Source organism: Balaenoptera ricei, chromosome 6 (genome assembly GCF_028023285.1).
Source record: "Balaenoptera ricei isolate mBalRic1 chromosome 6, mBalRic1.hap2, whole genome shotgun sequence".
In the NCBI taxonomy this organism is placed as follows: Eukaryota; Metazoa; Chordata; class Mammalia; order Artiodactyla; family Balaenopteridae; genus Balaenoptera; species Balaenoptera ricei.
Window position 1 is genome coordinate 81,646,030 of NC_082644.1, and position 27,537 is coordinate 81,673,566.

Below are 27,537 nucleotides of genomic sequence, written 5' to 3' on the forward strand. Positions count from 1 at the left end.
CCAGGACAAATTAAGTGCAAACTATGTTTTCAAATTTTTCAGTGTTAATAGTCAAGGGCTTGGCTAGATAGCCAGTGTATATTGATGAGCACTGAGGAGATGATTGGATGGGGGATGCAGGTGTGTTCCAGTTGGTCAGATGCTTACCTAGAGGACAGAGGGAAAAGATGCTTGGGCTTCTTTCCTGGAAGTGTGTCTGTTACTCAGAACAGTTCACCATGGCATGGACTCCTTGCCGCCCTCCAGGTAGTACTTCTGCATCCAGAGCATCATGCATTCAGTCATTCACTCATTCAAATGCTCCCCGCCACTGACCCTCCCAACACCTCATGCCAATGACTTAGAGAAAAGGGCCCATACTCTTCATGTTCATATGCAGATCTCTTATAAGAGAAATACTTTTTGTTATACATAAAATCGTTCCTGACTACTCTACACTGCAATGTTGTAGTCATAACTCCTTATGGTCACGTGTTCAGGGCTGATTTCAACTGTGATGCTCCCACGCATCAAAGAGGTGGTGCCCTTACCAAGCTAGTCATTTAGTAGTTTGAATACATCCTACACTTGTCAACAGATTTAATGAACAAGTTCCTAAAATGTGCCAGGCACTGTGCTGTTAATATATTGTTGAATAAGACAGACCTGATTCTTAGCCCATGGAGAGAAAACAGTATTAACAAATAATAAAAATAAAGTATGATGATAGTTTTGACAGGAAAAGGGGTGAATATTATGGAAGCACACTGCAGGTGGTTTAATGTAACATAGAAAACAGAGACGGCCTCCTTGAGAAAGTGACATTCAAGATGAGATCTGATGGATGAGTGGAAGTTATCTAGAAAAAGTCTGTGTTATCTAAAAAATGTATGTCAGGGACAGGGGAGGGAAGGGTGGCAGTTCCAGTAAGAGGGAGCAGCATGTACTAAGATGTGACAGAAAGAACAGTGATGAAAGAGCTGAAAGAGTTCAGAAAGGCTGGAGTGAAAGGTGGATTCCCCACCAGGTAAGGCTAAACAGGTAGGCTGTGGTGGGACTTTTGGGCGGGTTTGTAAAATATATTGTAAAGTTGGAACTTATCCTAAAGGCAAGGGAACATCTTTCCAGCATAGACTGTCATTCTTAGAAGATCTTTCTGCAGAGTTAAAAAATGGTTTTGAGATGAGAAAAATGTTACTGCAATCCAAGTGAAATAATTGGTGATGGCCAGGAGTGAATTCTGGTAATTGAAATGGAGAGAAATGGATGGATTCAAGAGGTATTTAAGAGGTAGGGCCATTTGTCACTAACATACATTGTGCAGCTTGAATACTTGGTTGGTTTCATATATATGTGTGTGTGTGTGTGTGTGTGTGTGTGTGTATGTATATAATTTCTATGCTGCTCATATATTCTGAAACAAAAATGAGGACCCATTGTTCATCAATGGGGCAAAATGCTATAAATTGTACCTCTCTTGGAAAAATCTGGGATTTTGATATTTACACTGATCTTCCTAATTGTATTAAAAGTCTGTAAAGGATATATCATAGTGTCTCCCACAGTACCTAGCACATATTAAGCATATGCACCGAGCATACATTAGTTGCTCAGTAGTGTTGTTTGATGAGCTCAAGCGTGCCTGTGTGAAATTCAACAACTCCAAGGGCACATGTCCTGACCTCTTCCTACATGAAGGGTGGCTGGATTGTTTGTTGCTGATATTCTTTTCATTATGACCTAGGTAGAGTATATATAGTAGAAAGTGATAAACAACGTGGTATTTCTGGAATATCTTTAGTCTGGTGACCCCTGGACCAACACTGAGTTCACCACACTAGCAGTTCATAAACACATTCACCCTTAGGCTGTGTTTGAGAGGCAAAGGGCTTTCAGTTAATATGAAGCCGATATTATTGATTTTTCTCCCACACATGGTGGGGGTGTGATAACCCAGACCTTATATTTATTAGCCCGACTAATCATTAGCAGTGGTTGAACTTCAGAAAGTTCAGGGCTTTGGTGGAGTTTCAAATACTCAAGACTGGATGCTCATCAGGAGTGGAGGGAAAACACTGAAGATTTTTTCTTTATTCCTGAACTGTTTTCTTAGTGGTGTTTGTTTTCTGTTATCCCAGCCTTTCTGTTTAAGAACAATCCTGTAATTATCTCATTTATAAATTCCTTTTCTGTACTTTTTTTTGTTCCACCCAAAAGTTGTACAGAACTCTTTAACAGAAAGATTCATTTTTTTAAATTACCATGGGGAGGGTATTATTTCAAATAGTCTCCAATGTACAACATGGTGTAGTAGAAAGAACATAGGAGGTGGCAAAATACCCCAGGTTGAAGACAGTTTCAGCCACTTACAGAATAAAATTGGGCAAATGACTTATCTTTTCAGCTTTTGTGCCCTTATTTACTGAATGTGGATAAAAATAACGCAATTCACAAGTTTTTAATACTAAGTGACATATGTAAAGGGTTCTTTTTTAACACAACCGGGCATATAGTAGATGGTCAAAAAATGCTAACTTTACCATCCCATTTCTTTTTATTATCAACTTATCTATTAGTCAGAGATTGAGCTGAGACTGTCTAATGCTTCTTAGCTACCACTCTTAGACTTCCAAATAATCTATAACAACCTAAAGAGCCATATCCATGATGGACTGATTTTGTATTTCCCAGTCTCGACCTAGTACATGCTCAATAAACTTTTTTGAAGAAATTCACAAAATAAACTTGTTGAAGAGGGTGTCGCTACTATAAGCAATTTAAGAGAAGGAGCAAGCCTCATTCACTGTTATATTCCTAGTCTTTGTCTCACAGGAGGGACTCAGTTAATATTTGTCACTGAGTTAGTGAATAAGTGAATGACTGAAAATCATGATCTATTCCAGCTTGCAATGATTTGGTGATGCAAAGCCTTAAGTAGAGAGAAAATTTATCTATCAATGTAGAATGTGCTTTGATTGGGTAGCCTGTAAGAAAAGACATGAAAAAGGAAGAGAAAAATTGCGAAGTAGATTTGATCTGAGAAAACCCCTTACAAGGACATTAATATCGTTTTAAATAAATTCTAAGAATCAAGGACAGGTTTTTGAGTTAGGGAATAAATCAGCATATTAAGTGTTTCTACTGAAGGTGTAAGTCAGTTTGTCAATAATCTGGCATAATTTTGAGGAAGATAGGTTTATTTTTGTACCTCTTCTGTCTTTTATTCATTATCTTCTTTTTTTTCCTTCACTTTTTGTTTGTTTTTTTTTTAATCTCCCAAACATTGACTGTTCCCTTTTAACCACACTGCATGCTGCCTGGGGTCCTAAAACTTTTCTCGCTGGTCATTCATTCAATGATTACAACCGCTCAAGGGCAGCCTGTAGCCAAATGACTGTCTGATGGCAGGTCTGAAAGTCCATCTCCTTGTCTTGAGGCAGGACAAATTCTGTGATATCATTTATGTTCAGATCTTCCTGTAGAATTACGATGGGTCTGGAAATTACCCAAAATTATATTATTTCTTGGCTTTTCTCCCTGGCCTTTGTCCCACTTCCTCACTGATATCTCTTGGGACTGCTTTCTTAATAAATCACTGGCACAGGTACCCTCATCTCAGGCTCTGCTTTTTGAAGACACTGGAACACTACTCTAGACCAGGTATTTCTCTCTAACTCTGCACCTGAAAATACTACTCACCATATATCTACTGACTAATGAAGTTAAGATGATGTCACTCCAATTACTTTTGTGGTAATAATTCTGGACTACGCAGAACTTGCTTATTTCTAACCTACTCTTAATTAAATTCAGTTTCCTATCCACTTTTCATTCTAATTTCCTTTGAACATGTAGCAGCTCCTATGATCTTTAAGTTTAGTTTTACTCTTTCAAGCTCCTGACTTTGACTCCAACTCAAAGATTCTGGTTTGGATTGACCAGTAAACATTCCTAATTTTAGTTATCTAATAGTTGGATGTTTTCCCCAATTGACTCAGGCCTAGGACTCTAAGTGCTTTCTTATCATATGCAAGCTTGAAGAGGGGTAGGGGTGGTGAAGCTTCAGGTACTCTGCTAGACAACTTGAATTCAAAGATGGCTAAAACTGTGTCTTGAAAAATAGCACCAAGTTAACAATTATTGGTGCAGTGGCTCTAAAATTCTAAGTGAACACCCTTAAAGATACATGGAAAAAGGAGAAGAAAATTTGCAACACTATTCCAACTCTGAGTGACAGTTAACCTACTGCAAGTAGAGATGTCCACTTATAACCAGGTCTCTGGAATAGAACTGACAAAACATTGGTGGCATCTGCTGCATAGCTGCTACCTTGAAAGACAATAAGGAGATCTTTCATCAAGTATATACTGCCTATTCCTGGAATTTAAAAGGCAAGGTCTTTTGTTCACCCTATCTAGAAAAATGGGCAGCTATCTTTCTAACGCAAAGAAAATACTTTCTACAATGCCAGAATGCACTCTTTTCTCTAGCATCAATACCAATTCCAAGATTTTGTACCAAACCAAGTAGCTGTTCATGTGTAAGGGAGAGAGAAAGATTCTTAGAAGTGGGTAGAGGCAGAGGCAGGTGGGCATACCCGATACCACCCATGAATGATTTATTAAATAATAATGTATAGCTGAGAGACAGTTGACCAGGAGAAAAATCAACACTGAGAATTTAGGAACAAAAAAGGTGTTAGTATAAAATTTTGTCCAGTTAGGAGTAAAGCCAGTTAAATTTGACTAAAAATTATAAATATAGTTTTAATTTTAAAATTAGTCTGAAAAGAACACCTATGTATGGAGAAGTAATCTGAAGCTATAATTTGATTCTAACTCCAGATTTTATTTATTTTAATACAGATCATGAAATGGAAGGCAAGTTTGTAGAGAGAAATAAAAATTAGTAAATTCCTCATTTTATATAGGGGGCAATTATTTTTAACTTTGTTAATTAGCTTTATATAGGATAAGGTTCTATTTTGAAAACCTTAAAAGTAACCACAAATAGATTAAGATTTATAGCTTTCAGATTACTAAGGATAAATGGAGGCAAGCATTTGGTGAAAGAGAGGGAAAAGAAAGAAAAAAGCGAAAATTATATTTTAAAGAAAAGTTTTAAAAATTATATAAAAATATTATAAACAGTTTAAATTACCTTGGTAATAAAACAAAGACCCAGACTTGGCTGAAAGCAAAATTTAAGTGTGTGATGTTAAATTGATATACAGTTGGCCCTCTGTATCCATGGGTTCCGCATTTGCATCCACATCCACGGTGGATTGAAAATATTCAGGAAAAAAAATTCCAGAAAGTTCCTAAAAGGAAAACTTGAATCCAAATTTGTCATCCACTGGCAACTATTTACAAAGCATTTACATTGTATTTACAACTATTTCCATAACATTTACGTTGTATTAGGTATTATAAGTAATCTAGAGATGATTTAAAGTATACGGGTGGATGTGGGTAGGTTATATGCAAATACTACACTGTATTATAGAAGGGATTTGAGCATCTGTGGATTTTGGTATCTGAGGGAGGTCCTGGACCCAATCCCCCATGGATACCAAGGGACACTTGTATTCTTAAAGCAAAGCATAATTAAACAAAATTTACTTGGGTTTAGAACATTAAGGAGTAAAATTTAAAATAAAAGATATAATTCATAATAGATATGGAATAGTAGTTTATCATGCAACATAGCATCAATAATTCGAAAGCAAAAATAGAAATACAAAGAGTAATTGATTCTAGGATAATTATTACTGAAGATTTTAATGGAGTTAAAAAACTGAATAACAATTTTATATCAACACACTCACATACACACGCACACACACACACACACACACGTACCTAGTTGAGACTACGTATTTTTCTTAAAATTCTATAAACATTTCAAAATTGATCATATGCTAGGCCACCAAGATATGTAAAGATATTTTTTGAAATTTTAAATTAGAAATAAAAAGAAGTTTAAACTAATAAAACACTGAAAATGAATCTTTTAAAATAAAACAAACATAATTTTAAATAACTATTGGGACAAAAAGAAATTAAATTTAGAAATACATAATTTTAGAAAATAATTAAAATTTAAATTCTACGCATCAAAGTTTATGAGATGTGACCAACATGGCGAAGAGAAAAAAAATGCATAGCTTTAAATGTTTTCATTATTTGAAAATAAACACTGATAGAAGTGATTAAAATGCTTCATTCAAGAAGTTATGTAAAACATAGCAAACTTGCCTAAAGAAAACAGGAGAATATGATAAAAGCAGAAATCATTAAATTGGAATGCAAAGTTAAATTGATACATCAATATTTTGTTGAGAAAACATTGAAATAAAAACTTCTAAAAATTCTGATTAAATGGATATGACACATAAAGAGAAAATGAAAAAAAAATATGGTCTTTTCATCATTCACAGCCCTGAAGACACATAAGATAACACATCTGGTTAGTAATGCAGCTGACACTTAACACCGCCAGAGATACAGTCTTAAATCTTATTGCCTGGTTAAAAAAAAAAGAAAAAAGAAAAAAAGAAAGAAAATAAGTAATTAAATTTATCTCAAAAATTTCAAAGCAGTTTCTTTAGGAAATAAAGAATAGGAAACTAAAGCTTAGTCTTAAAGAGTAAGTTACATAAAATGTCAGTTAGGAAATGGTAGAGATAGGATTCACATTTAAGTTTGCTTGATCCTAACACTTTAATCTCTGGAGAACTTGCACAGAACACTTGTCATATAGTTCTATGTCTCACGTTTGGCTAACACACAAAGGCAACTCTAGCAGTATCAGCCTGCATGGCTATATGTGATTTTCTCTAGCAGTACTTTGCAAGTGAATATAGGACTAGATCACAAGCTGTAGGTCCATGCTTTCCTAAGGAGAAATCTACAAAGGACACTCTAGTTTGAACTTGCAATGATAACAACAACAAAAGGAGGAATGCATGAGGAGCAAATTCCTCTTCAACTAAACTTCATCAACTAAAAGAAGGACAAATTTGCATACTTCCCAAGGTCCAAATATGGGTGCTAAAGAAGGAAGCAGGTCTGGGTTCATCGGAAAAGGAATATCATATAAGAAAGTTTCCTTGAGGTGGGGATAAGACCCCAATGTGTGGAGGCCAGATGGAAGACTAGGGACTGTTTGGAGGTCCTAAGTGGCAGCCAGATAGGAATTCTTGTTCTCACCAAGTAGCTTCAGTCAAAATCCCAGCAAGGGATCCCTAAGGAATCCACCTAAGTGCTTCAAAAGAGGAAGAATCTGCTTTTTACACATTTTAACACATGGTATCCCAGCAGATAACACTAACCCCAGATCATTATTGCTTTGATCAAGTATATCCTGTCTGCTCTTTTCTTTCCTCCTTCCTTCACCCCAGTCTAAAGAGATCAGAGCAGCAGTTAGGGGGTGGAAGAGGAGGTGGAGAGAGGAAGAGGGAGGAGGTTGGCCAGACCCATCTTCTCCATTGTGGGTTCCAGTCTAGGGCAGATGAAAGCCAGGAAAGGAAGAAGCTTTAAGTGGGACAAGAATCTAGAGTTCTGAGATTACACTGGATGGAAATTGTTAATTACAGAAACAAGATAAATCTTACGACTGAAAAGACTTCTAAAAACTGTTCCTGACCTGAGATTTTACCTAAAGGATGGGAAAGAATGAACTCATAGGACATGGTTGAAATGGCAAAAAAATACCATACGTACAGACTTTCAACAGGTACATGAAAAGGGGCTCAACCTCACTAATCATCAAGGAAATGCAAATCAAAAGCACAATGAGATATCACCTCACACCTGTTAGAATGGCTGTTATCAAAAAGACAAGAGATAACAAGTGTTGACAAGGCTGTGGATAAAAGGAACCCTTGTGCATTGCTGGTGGGAATGTAAATGGTGCGGCCACTACAGAAAACAGTATGGAGGTTCCTCAAAAAATTAAAAATGGAATTACCATGTGATACAGCAATCTCACTTATGGGTATATATTCAAAGGTAATGAAATCAGAAACTCGAAGAGATATCTGCACTCCCATATTCATTGCATCGCCACTCACAGTAGCTAGGATATGAAAACAACACTTGCACAATGGAATAATATTCAGTCATGAGAAGGAAGGCAATCCTGCCATTTGTGACAATGTGGATGGACCTTGAGGGAATTATGCAAAGTGTGAAAAGTCAGACAGAGAATAACAAATACTGTATGGTCTCATTTATATGTGAAATCTGAAAAAGCAGAACTCATTTTGCAAGGGGCAGGGGATGGGGTCGTGGGAGAAATGGGCAGATTTTGGTCAAAGGGTACAGTTACAAGATGAATAAATTCTGGAGATTTAATTTACAGCATGATGACTATAGTTAACAATACTGTTAAGTTGCTGAGAGATTTAATTTTAAATATTCTCATCACAAAAAAGAAATGGTAATTATATGAGGTGATGGAGGTGTTAACTAACCTTACTGTGGCTATCATTTTGCAATAAATATATAAGTGTATCAAATCATCAATATGTACACCTTCACTTACACAATGTTATTTGTCAATTATATGTCAGTAAAGCTAGAAGGAAAAAAACACCCACAAAACCAAACCAGTAAATCTAATCATCCAATGATCGAATTTTATGCTTCTGTTGTTTTTCTTGTCACCATCTGATGGCGCTGTGGAGCGCATATTGAGTGAAGCATGGTGAAGTCCTCTAGAATTGCAGCAGCATGATGGTGACCCAGGGACATATGGCTGAACAGCTGGCGCTCTAGTAGGTACTTAAGCATTGTCACAAGCAGTGTGGTGACGGAGGTCAGAGTTGCTTGCTGGACAGTAATCTCTCAAGGTTTAAAATAAGTTGAAGTCAGTGTTCCACATGATTCCCCTAAGCTACAGTAGCCCCACTATCCCTTTAGCTCTGCACGTACAATGTTACAACTCTTTGCTACATCATTTCCCAGTGCACAGAAGTCCTTTACCTTACCAGTTCCAAAACTTGTTCCATTCTCTGTTCTAGGACATCTGACATTTCCTTGTTCAAATGGACAACGAGAGGAGATACTGAATTGATTTTGTTATAATTACAAGATTGGAAGTAATTTCTTTTTTGCTTTTGATCATTGTAGGAGTACTGTTTATGTCATTCATTTTCTTAAAAAGAAACCTTCCAAAAAGCATGCTGGGCAAAGTCTTGATTTGACCTCCAAATGCTGCATTGTCTCCAAGCAGATTAATCAATATCTTTCTGTTGCTTTGTAAATCGCCAGTCTAATGCACACTAGCCTCGACCAGCCAAAAAGCAGAATGGCTTTACACCACTTGTGGATAGATGGACAACCATCTTCCTCGAAGTTGTGCCTGCTGCCCAGTTCATTACTCTCATTAATGACTCCAATGTCCTGGGGAAATGAAGTGCTTTGTCACACACTGATCTTGCTTAAAAGAAGGTGTCTTCGTCCCCTGCTCTTATTATCAAACAGAAAGTCTATTGTTACTCCCAGTTCACTATTAACAATGCAGGAGGCAGGGGTGGACAATGCATACCTGGGCTTTGCAATGAGGTCTGGCAGGTCTCCTCAGGGAGAGACCAGGAGAAGAGTTTCCATATAGATGTTTTGCCCAGCTTCCCCCATCTACCTCCTGCTCCCATCAAAAAGACGTCATGATTAACAAAAGATGGATCATTTGAACAAACTTTGAATTTGGTCTCTGAGACTTTTATTTTTGTTGCCACAAATGGATTAGCAGAGCAGCTTCCTGGCCCCATTGTGTATCTCAGGGCAAGGCAATGACAGTTGTTTCTTTCAGCTTTGATTAGTGTTTGCTTATCTGGGTTCATTTTCAGAAAATTCTAAGCTGAGTACTTTTGTTCTTTTAAGATGTGAATTGTCTCCCCTCCCCAAAAATTCATATGTTGAAGCCCTAACCGCCCCCTCCTCCTAACCCCCCCACCCCCACCCCCCGCTTTGACTGTATTTGGAGACAGGGCCTGGGAGGAGGTGATAAAGGTTAAATGAGGTCATAAGGGTGGGGCCCTTGTACTGTAAGTTCTATGATAGGAGGGTTTGTATCTGTTTCACTTGTGAATTTATCCCCAGTAACTGCCACAGACTTGCCAAAGGATAAGTGCCCAATGAATATTTATTGAATGAATGAATTTGAATAAATGAATTCCTGTTTCATCATGGCCTAATTTATGTTAGGGCTCAAGCCAAAATCCCTGACATCCTAATTAAGGTGACAGCTCTACATCTGGCAAGATTACAGAAGATCACACATAAAGATGTTTGGATGCATGTACTCAGTTTTGGCAGGAGGGACATTTATCAGAATCTAATCATCCATATCTGTATCAATTCCTCTGCTTTTTTACCCCCCTCCCATGCAACCCACACAAAATCTTTGTAAAATTCTTTTCCCCTTCCCTCCAGTTCAGGGATTCCGAGTTAGATGGCTGTTATCTACCACAGTTCAACCCTAGAAAATGAATCTGATCAAGCAAATCTAAAGACTGAATGAAGAGGTTAGCAGTAAATGGATCCAGTCCCTGGATGGCTCTGTCTAATTATTAGCAACCTACACTATATAGAATTAATCAAATTATGAAATTATTTTGGCCAGCATGCCTGCTAATAAGTTTAATTATTTTAAAACATACCTGCAATTGAATTTATTAAATTGTCACAAATTAGGGTCACACCTCAATTATCCACAAGTGTGTGCATTGTGAATCAGGGTCTTGTCTTTGTACTGAATGACCACACCCTAAACTAAAGAGAATAGATCTGTTCCGACAGGGGTCCAAGATAAGCAGAGTGCTGAACACTCCAGGACCTTGAGAATTTCCCTGTTTCTAAAAATCAAAATCACTATTGTTGATCTGGGGATTCATACCTTCTCTAGGTTCTCTCTTCCCTGTCTCTCTTTCGTCTGCATGGAGTCTCACTGTGTCATAGAGAGAGAGAGAGGATGGCATCCTCAGAGATTTACTGTTGCTAGCATTTGTCTTCCCAGGCTTCACTGATGGGGAGGGGGCCATATTTCGAGGCAGCCCATTTTGTTGATAAGCAGCCTAATGGTGGAAATTTCTTATGTTGATATGAAGTCTATGCCTTTATGCCTTTACATGGAATGTGTGTGTGTGAGAGAGAGAGAGAGAACCTACTGTATGAAGTTCCACCCATATAAATGACACAGTTTTATTCTTCCTTCCTGCCTCTGGCCTTTCAACCCATACTTGGGAGCCAGTTTTTCTTTTGCTATTTGGATGACATTTCAGACAGCTCCTATACTTTTTGTGGTAACTTGTAGAAATACAAACATCCTCTGGTTACTACTAGTTATTAAAAGTCTCTTTTCAGTAGTTAAATGTCTATTTTCAAGCAGTTGTCAAAATTCTGAAATTAATGCTGCTCTAGTCCCCCAGCTTCTTGGTTGCCCTGAGCTCTGAAATGCTGCAGTGGGGAAGAGCTGAAATAGTTGTCACCTGGAGGTTGGGTCCCAGCCTTTTGTGATCTCAGCCAAAGGGGAGATAAACAGATGCTCCATTTTAATATCCTCTCATGTTGATAGAAAACCCAATTCTTGCTGCTTCTGAACAATGCAGATAGAACAATCCTATCTCGCATTTACACTCAACCAGTTCAAATATTTGAAGACAGCTATTTTGTCATCTCTTATACCTAGTCTGCTTTCCATTGCCTGTTCCTCAAAGATGATGGCGGCTTTCAGACCCCTCCCCACTCTGATTTTCTCTTCCGGTCATATTCTGATTTGCCATGGTCCTTAAAATGTTGACCTGTAATTGAACATAATACTCCGGATGTGGCTTGATCAGCATATAGAAAGACGATTACTTCCCATAAAGCAGAAATTACACTTTTATTAATGCAGTCTAAGATCCTCGGCTTTTTAGCAGCCACATCACACGGAATTACAGCGTTGACTGTAATTCAGAATAATATCCAATTTAAAGCAAGTGCTACTCCCCTGCCAGCTGGATAGGGTTTCCCATTTAAATGGAGCATTTAAGCCAAAATGAGGTTAATATGTGACCAGAGGTGACATTAGACCACCAAAGCACGTTGTGCTCCTAAATTGGTTGACTAATAAGTGTCACAAATCAGCTCAAGTGAAACTGGAAGTGTCAACTACCCTGACTACTTGTCAACAGGAGGAGAAATTGGGGTGGTGGTGGTAATAAGTCATTTTCCAGAATTATTCATAGGTGTTTTGTCTGAAGGAATAGGCTTATTTATTATACAACTCGCTCTCTTCAGATGTTAATGGGATATTTAAAATTCGGCTCCCTTTAATTTTTAAAAACAACATGTTTCTGATTTGAAAATACTTGTTCATTGTAGAAATTTGGAAAATATGGTAAAGTGTAAAGAAGAAAAATTAACCTGTATCTGCAGAGATAACTACTGATAGCGTTTTTTTTAGTGTCATTGCTTTTTTGTTTGAAATTGCTTTAGCGAAAGGGAACAGTCACATGAATTCACACAGGTTTATAATATTCATCTTTACTAACCAAAAATAAATGCCCCTGAGTTTCTTCAACCAGGAAGAGCTTCCCTGAACAATGTTCATGGAGGACTTGACTGATAACTTATGCAAGAATTAGAGAAGTGTGATCCGTAACGTGTCTGCGTCTTTGTGACGCTACCATATTTGTAGGTAAAAAATAGTTGAATATTGGCAACATCATATGGTTCAGCAGAGTCAATTTGTGACAGTCTTGCAAAGAGTTTCTTGAATTCTGTGGGTGTTAAGACAATTCTTCTGTAGTTGATATAAATAGCTCCATTTGGCAGGAGAATGTCGGAGACTAGATAAAAGCTGCCCACTCTTATGTTTTTTAATGATTAAAATGCAAAGACTAAACAGCCAGAACACTTTGCATAAATGTTGATGTGTTAAGTATATTTTAATATACCTTTAATGTGCTTGGTAACTGGTCTTAGGTAATGTATTTCTAAATATGAGATTTTTATTGATGGTGTCTCTCTGTTTTGCACTCTCTGTCTAATATAAATAGTGCTGACCAGGAACTTAGATTGATGTCCTCAGGAGGGATGAAATAATGCAGGAGTTCTATTCCCACTCATTTTCATTTTAAGGAAATCCCAGGCCTGTGTGTCCAAACAAACACATTTTCAAATAGGTTGAATAAAACATCCCTCTCTTGATCTAAATAAAATACCTTAAGAAGAGTGGTATAAGTCTAATTACTGGTACTAATCTTCCATGTGGGCAGCACTTGCGTGAAAGAGAAATACATTTCTTTGTTGTGATTATTGCTTAGTGATCAACTGTTCAATTGAATTAGCCTTAATTTTCCATTTTGCTTGCCTTTCAAGGTATAATTAAAGCCTGATGTCAAATCTCACTCCAGCTCTCATCGATAACTTCCACTTAACCACTTTTAAGAAGACAGCCAGGCTTTAGGCTCAGACAAAGAGGCTACAATTCACAACTCACTGTTTAGATGACCCTTGAAAGCCATCCCTGGTCGATAATTCAAAACAGTGTCCAAGTCTCTGTATAAAGGGGAAGGAATTAACCTTTCATGCCCTCATAGCAATGTTTCATCTAGGTAATGTAAATCATTTAGACTGAAAACATAACAAGATAAAGAGCAAATTTTTTCTCTGCACGTGAGTGAAGTGGGCTAAGAAAAGAAAAGCAGTCATTTCCTTTATATTATGCTAGAAACAGAAAGAATAACACTTCTGTGATTGGGCTGAGAAAGCTACTTGTTAGGCTGGTGTTGGCAATGGAAGAGGTCAGAAGTGGCGCCAGATAGCTGCAGGGATCGCCAAGAAGCAGGTTACATGGGAAACAAATGACGTACAAGCTGTTATATTAACCATTGTTTCGTTACTTACAGCAGAAAAATACTCTCCTATTTGTTACCTCCATTCATTCCCTCAACAAATCTCAAACACCTCCTTTACACAAAAGAAGCTGAATCGAGGAGAAATTAAGTGATGGATTGGGTATGGCACAGTAGAGTCAGAACTTGAATTCAAAACTTCTAAATCCATGACCCGTGCTTTTTCCACTAACCCACAGCTGCTGGAATGGCCTTGTGTCTTCCTCTCCATTCTCGTAGAAAGCCACGTAGGGAAGTACTAATATATCCATGACCAAGTGGTGGAGAGGTTCATCTCCCTTCTGAGTGCTGGATATCAGAGGTGATGACCTTTGACAAATGAGGGTGAAATCAAATTCAGTGTCAGGCATCGAGTCAGCAATGAAGTCAGCATGGCACTTGACAAGTAAGTGTTATTGGCTAGTGCGGAGTTTATTTACAGTGATGATACTTTCTCAGTTCAATTTCTTGGAAATCATAAAATAAGTACATTCTTTTCTTTTTAATTGAGTCCAAATAGTACAGAAGGGTATAAAATGGAAACTAAATCATCCTTCCATCCCACTTCCTCACTCTTGTGCCCACTCCTATTCCTAAACTGTAACCATTTTAATTATATTCTAGTTAATCTGGTACTTGTCACCTTACTTTAAAATAGTAGGCTCACACTTGACTCTATTCTTTGCTTTATAAATTTACAATTTTCCTTTAAGTTGTGTTATAGAAGATTAAAGTAAACCCAGTTTTTACTCCCTCCCATATAGCCTCCACTCCTTTTTTCTGCTTTTAAAACAATAAGTATTATATCATATATAACATATTATATTTTATAATAATTATAGTTATTAAGAACATTATTATAATTTGTGTATTAAATATAATATTGTATGTTCAATTTGTAATGTATGGTTATAATATAATATATATTATTTTTATTTTTATTTTGGATACCTTTGCAACTCCAAATAATTCAGCTGTTTAAACACTCATATGTGAGACTGAAACAACAGAAAGTTTGATCGTGAGTTTTCATACATAGGTAAGGCTTGTGGATGGGGGGAGATACAGGCTTTACATGAGACGACTTGCTATAAAGCTAGCTCCAATTTATTGCATTAAAATATGGAAAAAAATTTAGCTAAAGTATACATAGGAAATGTTCTTTATCATAAAAGATTTTGTATTTGACAATTAATGTGGGAATATTTTGTATGTTACATCTTGTTAGTAGAAGTAGACCTCATTAAGTCAGGAGATTTAGACAAACATTCCCCCATCAAGAAGAAGAAAAAATTTTGGTCAGAAAGATACTTGATCCAGAAACCATAAAGGAGAAGAGATAATTCTTGAGGGCATCACAAAGGGAAATGAGAAGCTGACTGAAGTGTTTGAGGAGAAAACAGTAGTCAAATTATCATCATCATTATGGAGATGTTAAACAAGGGGTAGAAGGGCAAACAGTGAGTCTGCAAGATCTCAAGGATGTTCAGCATGTTTTTTGTCTTTCTCCATCTGGCATATTTTTGAACAGCAGAGATAAACCAAGTGTTTCGGGGTCAGCTTTGATTTGCATGTATGACTTGCTAACTCTGTGAAGGAAACCTGGAAATGAGGAATTGTGGAGGCCATTCGTCTGGAGGTTTCTGTGAATTAGAGTAGAGCAGGTTGCTAGAAACCACACAGCAATTGCTTGCTCTCCCTGTCTTTTGTGCTCACTGGCCGAGAGTCTTTGGCGCCCTCAGATAAATTAAAAACACGCACGCACCCACAAAACAAACAGTTACCTTTTACATAACTGCCCTTATCGTAATGAGTTCTGGCCGAGATTCTGCTCTTCTGTTTCTGTCTTTCCCATCTTCAGCAGATAGAATTATCACATAAGATTTTAAGGCTATCTCTCTCTCTCGAAACAGGTATATGGCCTCAGGACTAGAAGCAAAGTTATTTCTTCTGATCAACACTGATTTAGATATCCATAGACACTACATTTGATCATTAAGAAAAACTGAAGCGGTTTCAAAGTAGAATAGCGGTTTCATTTTGCCCATGAAAACTCACCCTCTGTGCATGCTCTAAGGAAAAACTCACCTCCTGTATTTCTCCTCTTCTGTCAGCTACTTCACTTCTGACACCCAGATATGTGGATTTTCTACACACAAAGCAATGCTGTAATACCAGCTGGGTGTTGTGCGATTTAACTCTATTCTGAGACTGTCTACCTGGAGTTAGCGTCAGATACCACAGGTTAAGGGTTCAGTCCCACAAGCCTGTCTTTCCCTTTCCCCCAACTTCAGACGCCAATTGCAAGTCTAGGCCGTTACCTGTGCTATGAATTGTTATGTTACCTGTGCTATGACTGGCTATAAATTAGAGGTTTGCATAACCCCCTCCTCGGATTCAGTAAATTTGCCAGAACAGCTCACAGAACTCAGGAAAAGTTTACTTAGTAGAGTACCCATTTATTATAAAAGGGTATACAGGAGTCCCCCCTTATCCATGGCATATACATTACAAAACTTCCAGTGGATGCTTGAAACTGCAGAGTAGTGAATTCTATATATACTATGTTTTTTTCCTATACATACATACCTATGATAAAGTTTAATTTATAGATTAGGCACAGTAAGAGACTAAAAATAATAACCAATAATAAATTAGAACAATTACAACAATATGCTGTAATAAAAGTTATGTGAATATGGTGTCTCTCTCAAAGTATCTTATTGTACAGATTTAATGCCTTTTCCATTTTATCTGAGCACTATCACATACCATGGCCATAACTTTTACATTTTGGTGTATGACAGCAAAATTAGCACAAATTTATTCTTCCTTTTTCACACTTTCATGGATAGAAGATTCATTCTTACAGTAGATCTTAGCTTCCTCAGCATATGATTTTTTTTCTTACTAAGGGGAGAAGTTTCACCTTTTCCCTTAAAGGAAGACTTTACGGCTTCTCTTTAGCATATCTGAATTGCCAGCGTCACTACTCTTGCGATTTCGGGCCGTTATTAAGTAAAATAAGGGTTACTTTAACATGAGCACTGCAGTAACGAGACAGTCGATCTACTAAGATGCTACTAAGTGACTAAGGGGCGGGGTAAGCTGGACAAAGGGATGACTCACCTTCCAGGTGGGACAGCGCAGGACATACTACTCTGAATGATGCACAATTTTAAACTTATCAATTGTTTATTTCTGGAATTTCCCAGTTAATATTTTCAGACTGTGGTTGACCGTGGGTAAGTGAAACTGCAGACAGGGAGGCTATTGTAATTCAGATGGAAGAGATGCATAGGGAAAGATATGTGGGAAGGGGCACAAAGCTTCCATGCCACCTTCAGGGGCACCACTCTCTCTGAGCTTCCACAAGTTCACCAAACCAGAAGCTCTCCCCTTAGTTCATGCATTTTTAGGGGAGACTTCATTAGATAGGAATGCTTGATTAAATCACTGGCCATTGGTGATTGATTTAACATCCACCCCTCCCTCCACCCCTGAGGTCGTGGTGGGCTGAAAGTTTCAACCCTCCTATCACATGGTTCGCTCCCCTGGTAACCAACCTCAGTTCCTATGCTTTCTAACAGTCACCTCACTAATGTAAACTCAGGTGTGGTTGTAGGGGGCTTGTTGTGAATAACAAAAGACATCCACTTCACCTTTATGGATTTAAAGCTATTTCAGGAATGGAGGACAAAAATCAAATATTATATAAAAAGAGGCCAATATTGCTCTAATCACTTGAGAAATTACAAGGGTTTGGGGACCTGTGAGCCAGGAACCAGTGGATAAGACCAAGATATAGGTTTCTTATTATAAATCACATTGTCAGACAAGTGTTATAAACAAAGGTGAAATTAATGATGAGATTAATTCCCATATTAAGATGAACTATTTTATAGATTTATAGCCTATCGTTTCTTCTTTACCAAAATATATATTGATGCTTGGAAGGATGTATTTAAGAAGTCAGTCGCTTTTCATCATCATCAGTTTTAGGAAAAGAAGCTGTGAGAGTATTTTATTACTAAGTCCTAACATAAAACATCATTTACGGTTCAACAGTTTTCCTTAAAATGTGCTTAATCACCAAGTATTTCACAATCTACAGTTTTCTAATATACAGTTTCTAGATAAAATTCTGGAAAGTAGAAATTTCCAAGACCTATAATAATATTTTTTATTCTACAGTTGAAGTATGATTTGATAAACATCACCAATAGGAGACAATATTACATAAAAATAATCTAGTATTACTATAAATTTCATATAAAAGTTTTAAATTATTTTTCCTGCATTTATTAAGAATTTTCTTCTACCTGTATTTTTTAATTGACTTAGAAATATAAGGAGGAACAGATACTGTCTTTTAAGATTTTCCCCATACTAGTCCTTCTAATTTAATTATAACACATTTCACTTGCATATAATTTTAAGATTCTTGAAGTGACTATGAAAGGAACATCACAAGTAACCACAATTAATTTAGAGACATTTTGATTCATCCTGATTTTTATCATATCATTCATATGTCAGTAATCTTGTAGAGTTGAGTGAGAGTTTTGATCTATAAATCAGTGGCGGGTAGTGTTTACTCACTGGGGATGGTATGTAGTCTCTGATGACTGTCATATGTTATAGACCACTGACTATGCAGCATTGCTGTGGTACATGTATATCCTCACAGTTTGAGGACACATAAAATTAGCAGCTTATACAATTGCTTTTAATAATGATTTCCTGAATATATATCATACTTGAGGGTAACTCTCTCATGGATCTACTTTCTCATTCTTTCCAATATTAAAGCTGCTTTCATCTAATTGCAAACAGTCCTCTGACATTTCCTAGACTATTCATTATCACGTATCTGTCATTTTATCATCAGTTAATAGACATAAGTATGAACTTCATTAATTAGTATATGGTTGTTCATAGTACCATGTTAGTTGATGTGCAAAACTTCTGCCAATTTTGAGCTTTTTTATATATATTTGAGATAGATAATATTTACATGGGTACATTTTCAAGGACCTCTAGATAGCCAAATAAAATAATACACCTAAACACTGCCGTGAGGTTATATATTTCAAACACCAATCTGAGTAAGTCCTCTTTGATATGGGAGAAGGGGATTGATGTGTAATCGGGGGACTAGATAATAAAGTTCCAATTGTAGAGTAGAATTCTAGGGGAGTTAAGAAGAGCTTCATTTATTCAGCACCATGGACAGCTCTGCAAGGATCGCAACAAAGGAGAAATTTACGCTCTAAACAGGTTCAGAATTCATCAGCTTTGCTCTATAAGGAAACAGAATTTAACTTTAAAAAAATTGAGGGATTTGGTAAGTATAAAAGTGGTAGAACAACAGCACAGTTCCATGCTAATGGTACTCACTGATTAAAGGCTGTCTGACTGAACGGATGAATGAGTGAGATGCTTATGAAATGAGTATGAAGAAATAGTGTTAAGAAGTTCATGAGTTGGGTAGAGGTGGCTCCTACGGATAGAAAGTCTATAACTCAGATATTTTGGGTAGGGATAACTTTAAGTGATCTTATTCAGACTTAATGTTTTCATGGTCCAAATATTACCAGATTAATTTTTTTAAGGAGAAAAAAAAGGCACTGGAAAAATATGTTTCCTGATTTGGGGCTTGGAAATTGAGGTCACCGTACTTAATCAGTGTGTATTTTAATAACTAACTGATGGACTTTAAGGTCTTGGGTTATGTATGTTTCCTTCCAGACAACATAAACTACACAAAGATTAACTTCTCCAAGAACGTACTCTACACTAAATATCAAATATTTGAAATGAGAGGATTTATGGGAGGTTTTATGCTTGCTATTTTAGCATGGCCTGTCCTCTTTTGCTTATATTGTTTTTTCCTTTCTATAACAGATCGATAAATTTTACCTAATAAAGCAGTTATTCAATTGTGATTTATTCTGAGTGTTTGCGTCAGTGACTGGGAGATAATTCACAAGATCTGTCTGCTGTTTTTCTGCTAAGGGGTCTCAAAGGCTGGCCAGAGAACAGTTGTATCTAATCCTTCTCTTTAACTCCTCTCCAGAGAGTCTTCATTCAGCTGGTCTGTGAAATTGCTTGGGTGGCTAGCATTTAGGAGCAGGGACTTAGTAAGATGAGGGAGACAGAAAGAGAGGTGGGGAGAGGAAGAAGAGGGAGGGAGGAAGCAGGAGAGAGGGGGAAAGAATAAGAGCAAGAGAGAATTTTAATTTGGTCTGGTGGGAACAAATTTTTGTTGTGCATGTTAAGGGTCGGTGTTTCCTAACAGAATGAAATAAGCAATAATGGTGGGTTAGCAAAAGGTCCCGGTTTATTAAAGGAAATGTGGTAATTTTCTCAATTGAGATAGAAGCTCACAGGAGGAAGCTTCATAAACAATGCATGGCTTAACAGCTGTCTTTTGCAGCCACCAACATTTTTAATATGGTGGGAAAAGATGGAAAGCAACATTGTAGAGTCTTCATTTGTCTCTTCTTTCAACACGTGCGCACACACACACACAAGGCAAATGTTTTAATGATTAACTCTTCAGACTTTCATTTGAAAGAGGTAAAAAAATAATAAAAGGTGCCAGCAAGAACCACAGCTCCGACTGGCAAGTGGAACAGACCTATAAAGGGCTTTTATCTCCTGCCCATCATCTCCGATTGTATTGTTTACCCCCCTAAATCATGATCAGGCACCATTACTGCACTCAGTGTCCACAGCACTCTTGTGAAGAAAAAATTAATGCTGAATTACTGGCCCCATAACTGCCTGTTCTTCACATTATCTGTCAGGAAAATAAGCAGACAATAGCTAGCTAAGTGGATTTCTTAGCCGCCATTCAAAAAGAAGGGACAGGTGTTCAATAGGGCTTCCTTCTTTCCTCAACTGCTATTTAACAATACATACAGTAGGAGTTTAATTGCCTACACCCACCTGCACCCTTGTCATTTCTTGGTTTTATTGGTTTTAATGAAAGTATTAAGTGCACTCTAGGAACAGCGGCTAGGTGACATTTTGATTGAAATATACAGGGAAATGTATAATGGAAGCAGGCACCATTACAGTTTTAATAGAAACTGAAAGAAGTAACATCCAGAACAACATTTTTGCTATTATTATGGATATAGCTAGTCCTGAGAAGGGTAACTGGGGACTGAAAAAAAAAAAGAAACAACCTTTCACCTTAGCTACCTGACTTTTCTTTTCCTAGAAGAATAAAGTGGCCAGGCTTTGACATGTTGTCTTTCATTAGTTACCCCTTAGGTAGCATCCATGGTCAAGTATGCCTTGGAATACCTTTCCTCTTCTCTGGAATCACAACACATTAGCGTTTCTGGAGAGAACTTGGATTCACTGGCAAAAGTGTGGGATGAAGAAAAAAACAATGATTCATTGCAGCTGACCTGGTAGGATAGGGACTAGTGACTTTTCTCACCAGCCAGCAAAGACTTGTGTTTGTCTGAACCCATCACCCAGACTCAAAATAGAGAAAGAAGAATGTCAGTGTAAAAATCGTGCTATGAATCATCCTCACTGCACATAATGGCTTTAATTTTTGCTGTATTTCAGTCATGTTCATTATAAGAACAATAACTGATTGTGTAATAAACATAAAATTAAAAAAACCATCATTCCCACATGCATGCTCATACATGCACACAAATATACAAATTACACCTTCGAATTTAAGTTGCTAGTATTGGAAATTAAAAATCCCAGAAGTTTCCCATTTTTCTATTTAAAAGTTAGAATATTTTCTAGTGGGTGGCAGAGAAGAACAAGTGTCCTTCATTGAGAAGGTTCCTGAATGTATATAGCTATGTAAAAGGGTAATGTTCATACTCCTTCTTTAGTAAGAAGTTCTCTGTTCACACATGATTTTAAAAAAAGAGAGAAGTTTAAAATATATTACAGTGCTAAAGAATAAAGTAAAAGTGCAGTGAGACATGTGTCACATACCTGTGCATACATGGAATTGTCCCAGGTATTTTTTTGCCCAGTACACACCTAAATAAATGATCTCATTCATTCATCCATTTATTCATTCATCCTTCCATGCATCCACCCATCTATCCATCCATCCATCCACTGTAACTTTTCGCTGCAAGTTATAGAATATTCAGTGAAAATTGCCCTAAGAAATGAAGGTCATTTGTTGACACTTAACAAGACACCTGAGGCAGGACATTTCCGCATTTGATCCTGGGTCATCAAAAACCCAGAGTTTCTTTTTTTTCCTTCATATTTCTTTTCATTCATTGTAAGCCTCTTTTTCATTTCTAAGCTTGCCTCTCTTGATTGCAAATTGGCTACAAGTATCACATTTTTAAAAGGCAATATTCAAAGGTAGGAAATCCAAGCATCTTTCTTTTTATTTCAGAAGCAAATCCAAGAAAGCCCAGATCCCACTGATAGAAATGGGTCACAGGCTCTTCCGTTAATCAATTCCTAAAAAATGAGGCTTGGGATTTCCATTATTAGCGTAGGCCAGCCATGATTCTGGCTGTGCCAGTAGTATGATGATAAATGTTTAATAACCTGCACTCCGGGGAGGAAAAAAAAGCAAGCACTGATTGCAACACTGACTGATTTTTGTGGTGCAAATACTCTCATCATGGCTGATGATTTCAAGCTACAAACATGGCTTCACTAAGGCAGAGTTGGGAAGACAGGTGCATAACTGGCTCCCTCAAACCAATGTAAGCTATCTCCAGTACCCCACCAAGCTGGGCCCACATTCCCTGAGCCTAATGCCACCCAGTATTGAGCTAAAGTGGGATTACTTTAGAGGGAAGTAAGGGGAAACTGTTTGGCATGTTACCTACAATGTCTGCCACATTCATTTGTTCATTCATTTAAAACATAATTTTGATGCCCCTTAGGTATCAGGTATTAAGTATGGGACACCTTTGAGGGAACTGCCTTGTCTGTGCTGCTTTATCAGGGAGTCTGCTCATTCCCACAACTTTTGTTACTTGGGCAGTGAGCGGTGTACCATATTACTGTTCCCTCTCATCCCCCACTAACGTTGACCTGAAGGGAAATATGTATTGATACAAGCTGATGATAAGGCCCTGCACAGGAAGAAACTGGACAAATCAGACTTTCTCTGTGAGCACTTGGAAGTCATTTATCAGTATTTAATGTTGGATTAGGGAGGTTTTATTGAAATAAGGTAAGCTGGGTTCATGCAGTATGAATAATCAACAGCATGTGGTCAAGAAAGGGAAAATGGAGAGCTACTCAGAGAGTAGGAGAAAAACAAGAGACATGATGGGGTCAGAGAGATGTAAAAAGAGAGATGTCAGTTTCATATTTTTATTCTAATCCACCTTGAGGTCCAGCTGCATCTCACTCCCTGTACTTGAATAAAGCCTTAAAATATATTCTTGTGGGCCACCATTTTACTTAGTCCATCAATTAGAGTTTTTTAAACAATTATTTTTATTATCTCAAATATGTTCCCATTCTTTGCCATCAAAACTGGAGCAGAACACAACAGTGAGTATGAAACTACTCCTGTCCTCCATGAACTCATGATCCAGCAATGACAATACAGAAATAAACCAACAGGCAATGACTTTTCAGTGAAAGAAAATGCTTCACTTAGACAAAGTAAACAACATAATGGGAACGCACTGGAGGGACACTTTTGCCTAGCCTTTATGAGGCAAGAGGAAGTTCTCTGATGATATTTTAAGAGTTTCAGAATTATCTTAATGTGTTATGCTATATAAGAATTCTTGTTCACTCTGGCTATAAGATTATGTTTCCGAGTATAAAATTTTTGGCCCCAACTCTGTCCCTATTCTTTCAGATTTTAGATTCTGGGGACTCTTATTTATTGGATCACTTTCAGACTCAGATAAGAAAATAACCAGTATAAAAAAACAAACAAAACAACTAGTAAAAAAAAAAAAAAAAAGAAAAGAAAATAACCAAGTATCATCAGCACCTTTAAGTCAAGGTAGAAACTCTCCCTAGTAAAGTAAGGGAAAGGTATGTGTCTCACAACTTTTAACACAGAGCACATTTGTGCAAAGGGGCTTAAGGAATGGATGTGTTGTCATTATTTTCTCTAAAGTACTTGTGAAGAATTAGTCTGTTCAGGCACAATAAAACAAGACCAAACCAAAGAACAATAACAAGAAAAAAAATCAGGAAAAAATATTGTTGAAAACACCTTTCTTCTGCAGTGTTATTTAGGAGTCCTACCTTGTATAGGTAAAATAGAGTGTGTGGCTCTGTAAGCAGAGTTCTCTGTTTTAAGGGACTGTTGACACTCAATTAAGTCCTTCCCAGTGATTTCTGGGTTATAGACAATCTTATTTGGAGGCATGTTTCTACGTAAAATACAAAAAGAGTCTGTTATGTATTTCAGAAAAACCCTTCCTCTTCCTTCATTGTTGGCCTTTACTCCCTAGCTTAATTCCAGTTTATGCAATTACACCCTGATTATCTGAAGCTCACCTTGCTGTCACTTCAATTGGTTAAGGGGTTCTTCTTTATCTCTCCTTCAACAGTCTTGCTAAGTGGCTGAAGAAACTGTTATTACATTTGCCGTATCTTCTGTTATCACTGAAACGATCTTAGGGCCACATATTAATAGCAGAGACTGCCAATATTGTATGGCAGAAACCATACAAGTGTGTTAAAATGTCTTTGTCTTCCAATGAAAGAGTTGAAAAACGTATCAGTATGAACATAAAAGGTATGTCCCGTCAGCTAATATGCACCTAGATTTGTGGTAAAAGGTAACCCTTTATAAAATGACCTTAATAATTTATTTTATTTATAATAATTTCCAAAATAATTAAAGCTGTGTTTCATAAGTGTGATTCATAGATCACTGGCATTAGGACTCTAGGAATGAAGACCTATTAAACTGAAGATTTCTGTGGTCCATTTCAGACCTCCTGAATCACAATACCTGTGATTAGGGTCAGGAATCTGAATATTTAACAAGATTTCTAGGTGATTCTGACAGGCAATAAAGTATGAAAACAACTGATTTAGACGACGCTTTTAGAGAAACTGACAAGAAATAAGAATTATTATGAACTAAAGTTCTCTGGCCTTACCAAAAGCATGGTATATCATATTTCATCTTTTATATTCCTTACTTTTATTTTTCTTTGGGTTCTCCTCAGAGCACAACCATCTCCACTGAACTGTTAAAATAATGCATTGTACCAATTAGAAAGGGCTAAGTTTTAATACATGAAAAAATAAACGCCCAAACGTCAGTAGCTTACAAAGAAGAACATTTTATTTCTCATTCATGCTATTAATACACGCCCGTTGTAGGTTAACTGATGGCTGTGCTCCATGTCATCTTGACTCAAAGACATAGGCTACCATCTTAAACATTGTATGTCACCTTGGAAGAGGGAAAGAGCTCTGGAGGGTCTCCATGAGCAATTGAAGAATCCTTCTGGAATCACTTCCTTCCAGAACTCAAATTATCCTAACCAACCACCAGGGCCCAGGAAGTAAAGTTCTACCCTACCCCAGGGAAGGAGAGAGAAAGAAATCATTTTGAAAAAACATTAATGACTATAATGCACAAACCTGGAAAATTTCTCTTGGGCAAGACCTCTAAGCAGAAGGAAAATCAAATCACACATTCTTGCTTCTTACTTTTTATTCTTCCTCCCTTCACAGAGAAAGTGCAATCCAAATACTGCAAATTATATTGCAGGCCATAGAGAATACAGTCAGTTCTTATTATTCACAGTAGTTATTTTATATAAAATTACTGGGAACACTATGGTTCCTGAATACTGAACCATTGCTCCTAGAGGAAATACAGGGTTATATTCCTGTGAATCTCTAGTCTCAACATTTTTGTCAACCTATCAATACATAATCTTGTTTTATGTGTAATTCTGTTTAAATGCACTTTATTATATATTGTTTATTCATTAACATTGAACTCATGGCCAACAGCACTATAACTCATGTCTGAACAAGGCTTACCTAGTGCATGTATTTTCTCCATAAGGCACATCCCAATCTTCTTGCACCTAGGAACACTAGACAGCACTTCAGCACTATGCTTAGGGGACATTTTAAACAGCGAAATCCCCCCTCCCCGCAAAAGAAAAAAGCACAGAAATGAGAGACATTTGGCACTAAATAGATTTTAAAAAGAACACGCCTACACACCTATTAAAATGGACAGAATCCAGAACACTGAAAATACCAAATGCTGGCAAGCATGTGGAGCAACAGGAACTCTCATTCATTGGTGGGAATAAAAATGGAATAGCCACTCTGGAAGACAGTTTGGCAGTTTCTAAACATGCTCTTACCAAATGATTCAGAATCTTATTCCTTGATATTTACCCAAAGGAATTGAAAAAACCTGCACACAAATGTTTATATTCATAATTGCCAAGACTTGAAGACAACCAAGATGTCCTTCAGTAAGTGAATGAGTAAACTGTGATACATGCAGACAATAGAGTATATTTAACACTAGAAAGAAATAAGCTATCAAGCCATTAAAAGATATGGAGGAAACTTGTATGTATATTAGTAAGTGAAAGAAGCCAATCAGAAAAGGCTACATGCTGTGTGATCCCCACTCTTTGACATTCTGGAAAAGGCAAAACCATGGAGTCAGTAAAAAGATCAGTGGTTGTCAGGGGTTAGGAGAGAGGAAGGGATGGAAAGGTGGAGTACAGAGGTATTTTAGGGCAGTGAAACTATTCTATATGATACTAAAATTATGGAATCATGTCATTATAAACTTGTCTAAACCCACAGAATATACAGCACCAAGAGTGATCCCTAATGTAAACTATGGATTCTCCTACCATGATTCTTGACTTATAACATATATCTGGCTTCTGGTAGATTATGTCTTACATTCATATGATTTTAATATGAGAAGCTAAATTTCCTTTTCCTCATAAGATCTCATTGTTGATTTTCAGACTGATCTGCTTTCAAATACTGGTTTGACCATTCATTAACTATGTGTCCTTGGACAAGTTGGTTAACCTCTTTGAACTTTAATCATCCATAGATAAGAGGAACTAATACCGAACCCTGTGTAATTATTGTGAGAAGTAAGGAGATGATGAATATAAGACAACTACCACCCTACCTGGCCCATTGTAGGAGTTAATATAAGGTAACTGCTCTAATACCTATTACAATGGCCACCAAAGAAAACTACACTTATCCTTCAGTATCCATGGAAGATTGGTCCTAGGCCCACGCCCCCCGCCACACCAAAATCCACAACTGGTCAAGTCCCTTATATAAAATGGTGTAGTACTTGCATATAACATATACACATCCACTCATACTTTAAATTATCTCTAGATTACTTATAATACCTAATACAATGTAAATGCTTTGTTAATAGTTGTAAATACAATGTAAATGCTATATAAGTAGTTGCAAGCACACAGGACATTCAAGTTTTTCTTTTTGCACATTTCTGGAATTTTTTTTTCTGAATGTTTTTGGTCTGTGACTGATTGAATCTGCAGATGTGGAACCTGTGGATATGGGAGAGCCGACTGTAATTAGGTCCTGTGAGTTTGACATAGGTACATATGGGAACTCACTTATGTAAAGATTCATTCTTTCAATCATTCATTCATGCATTCAGAATTTACTGAACACCTACATAGAAT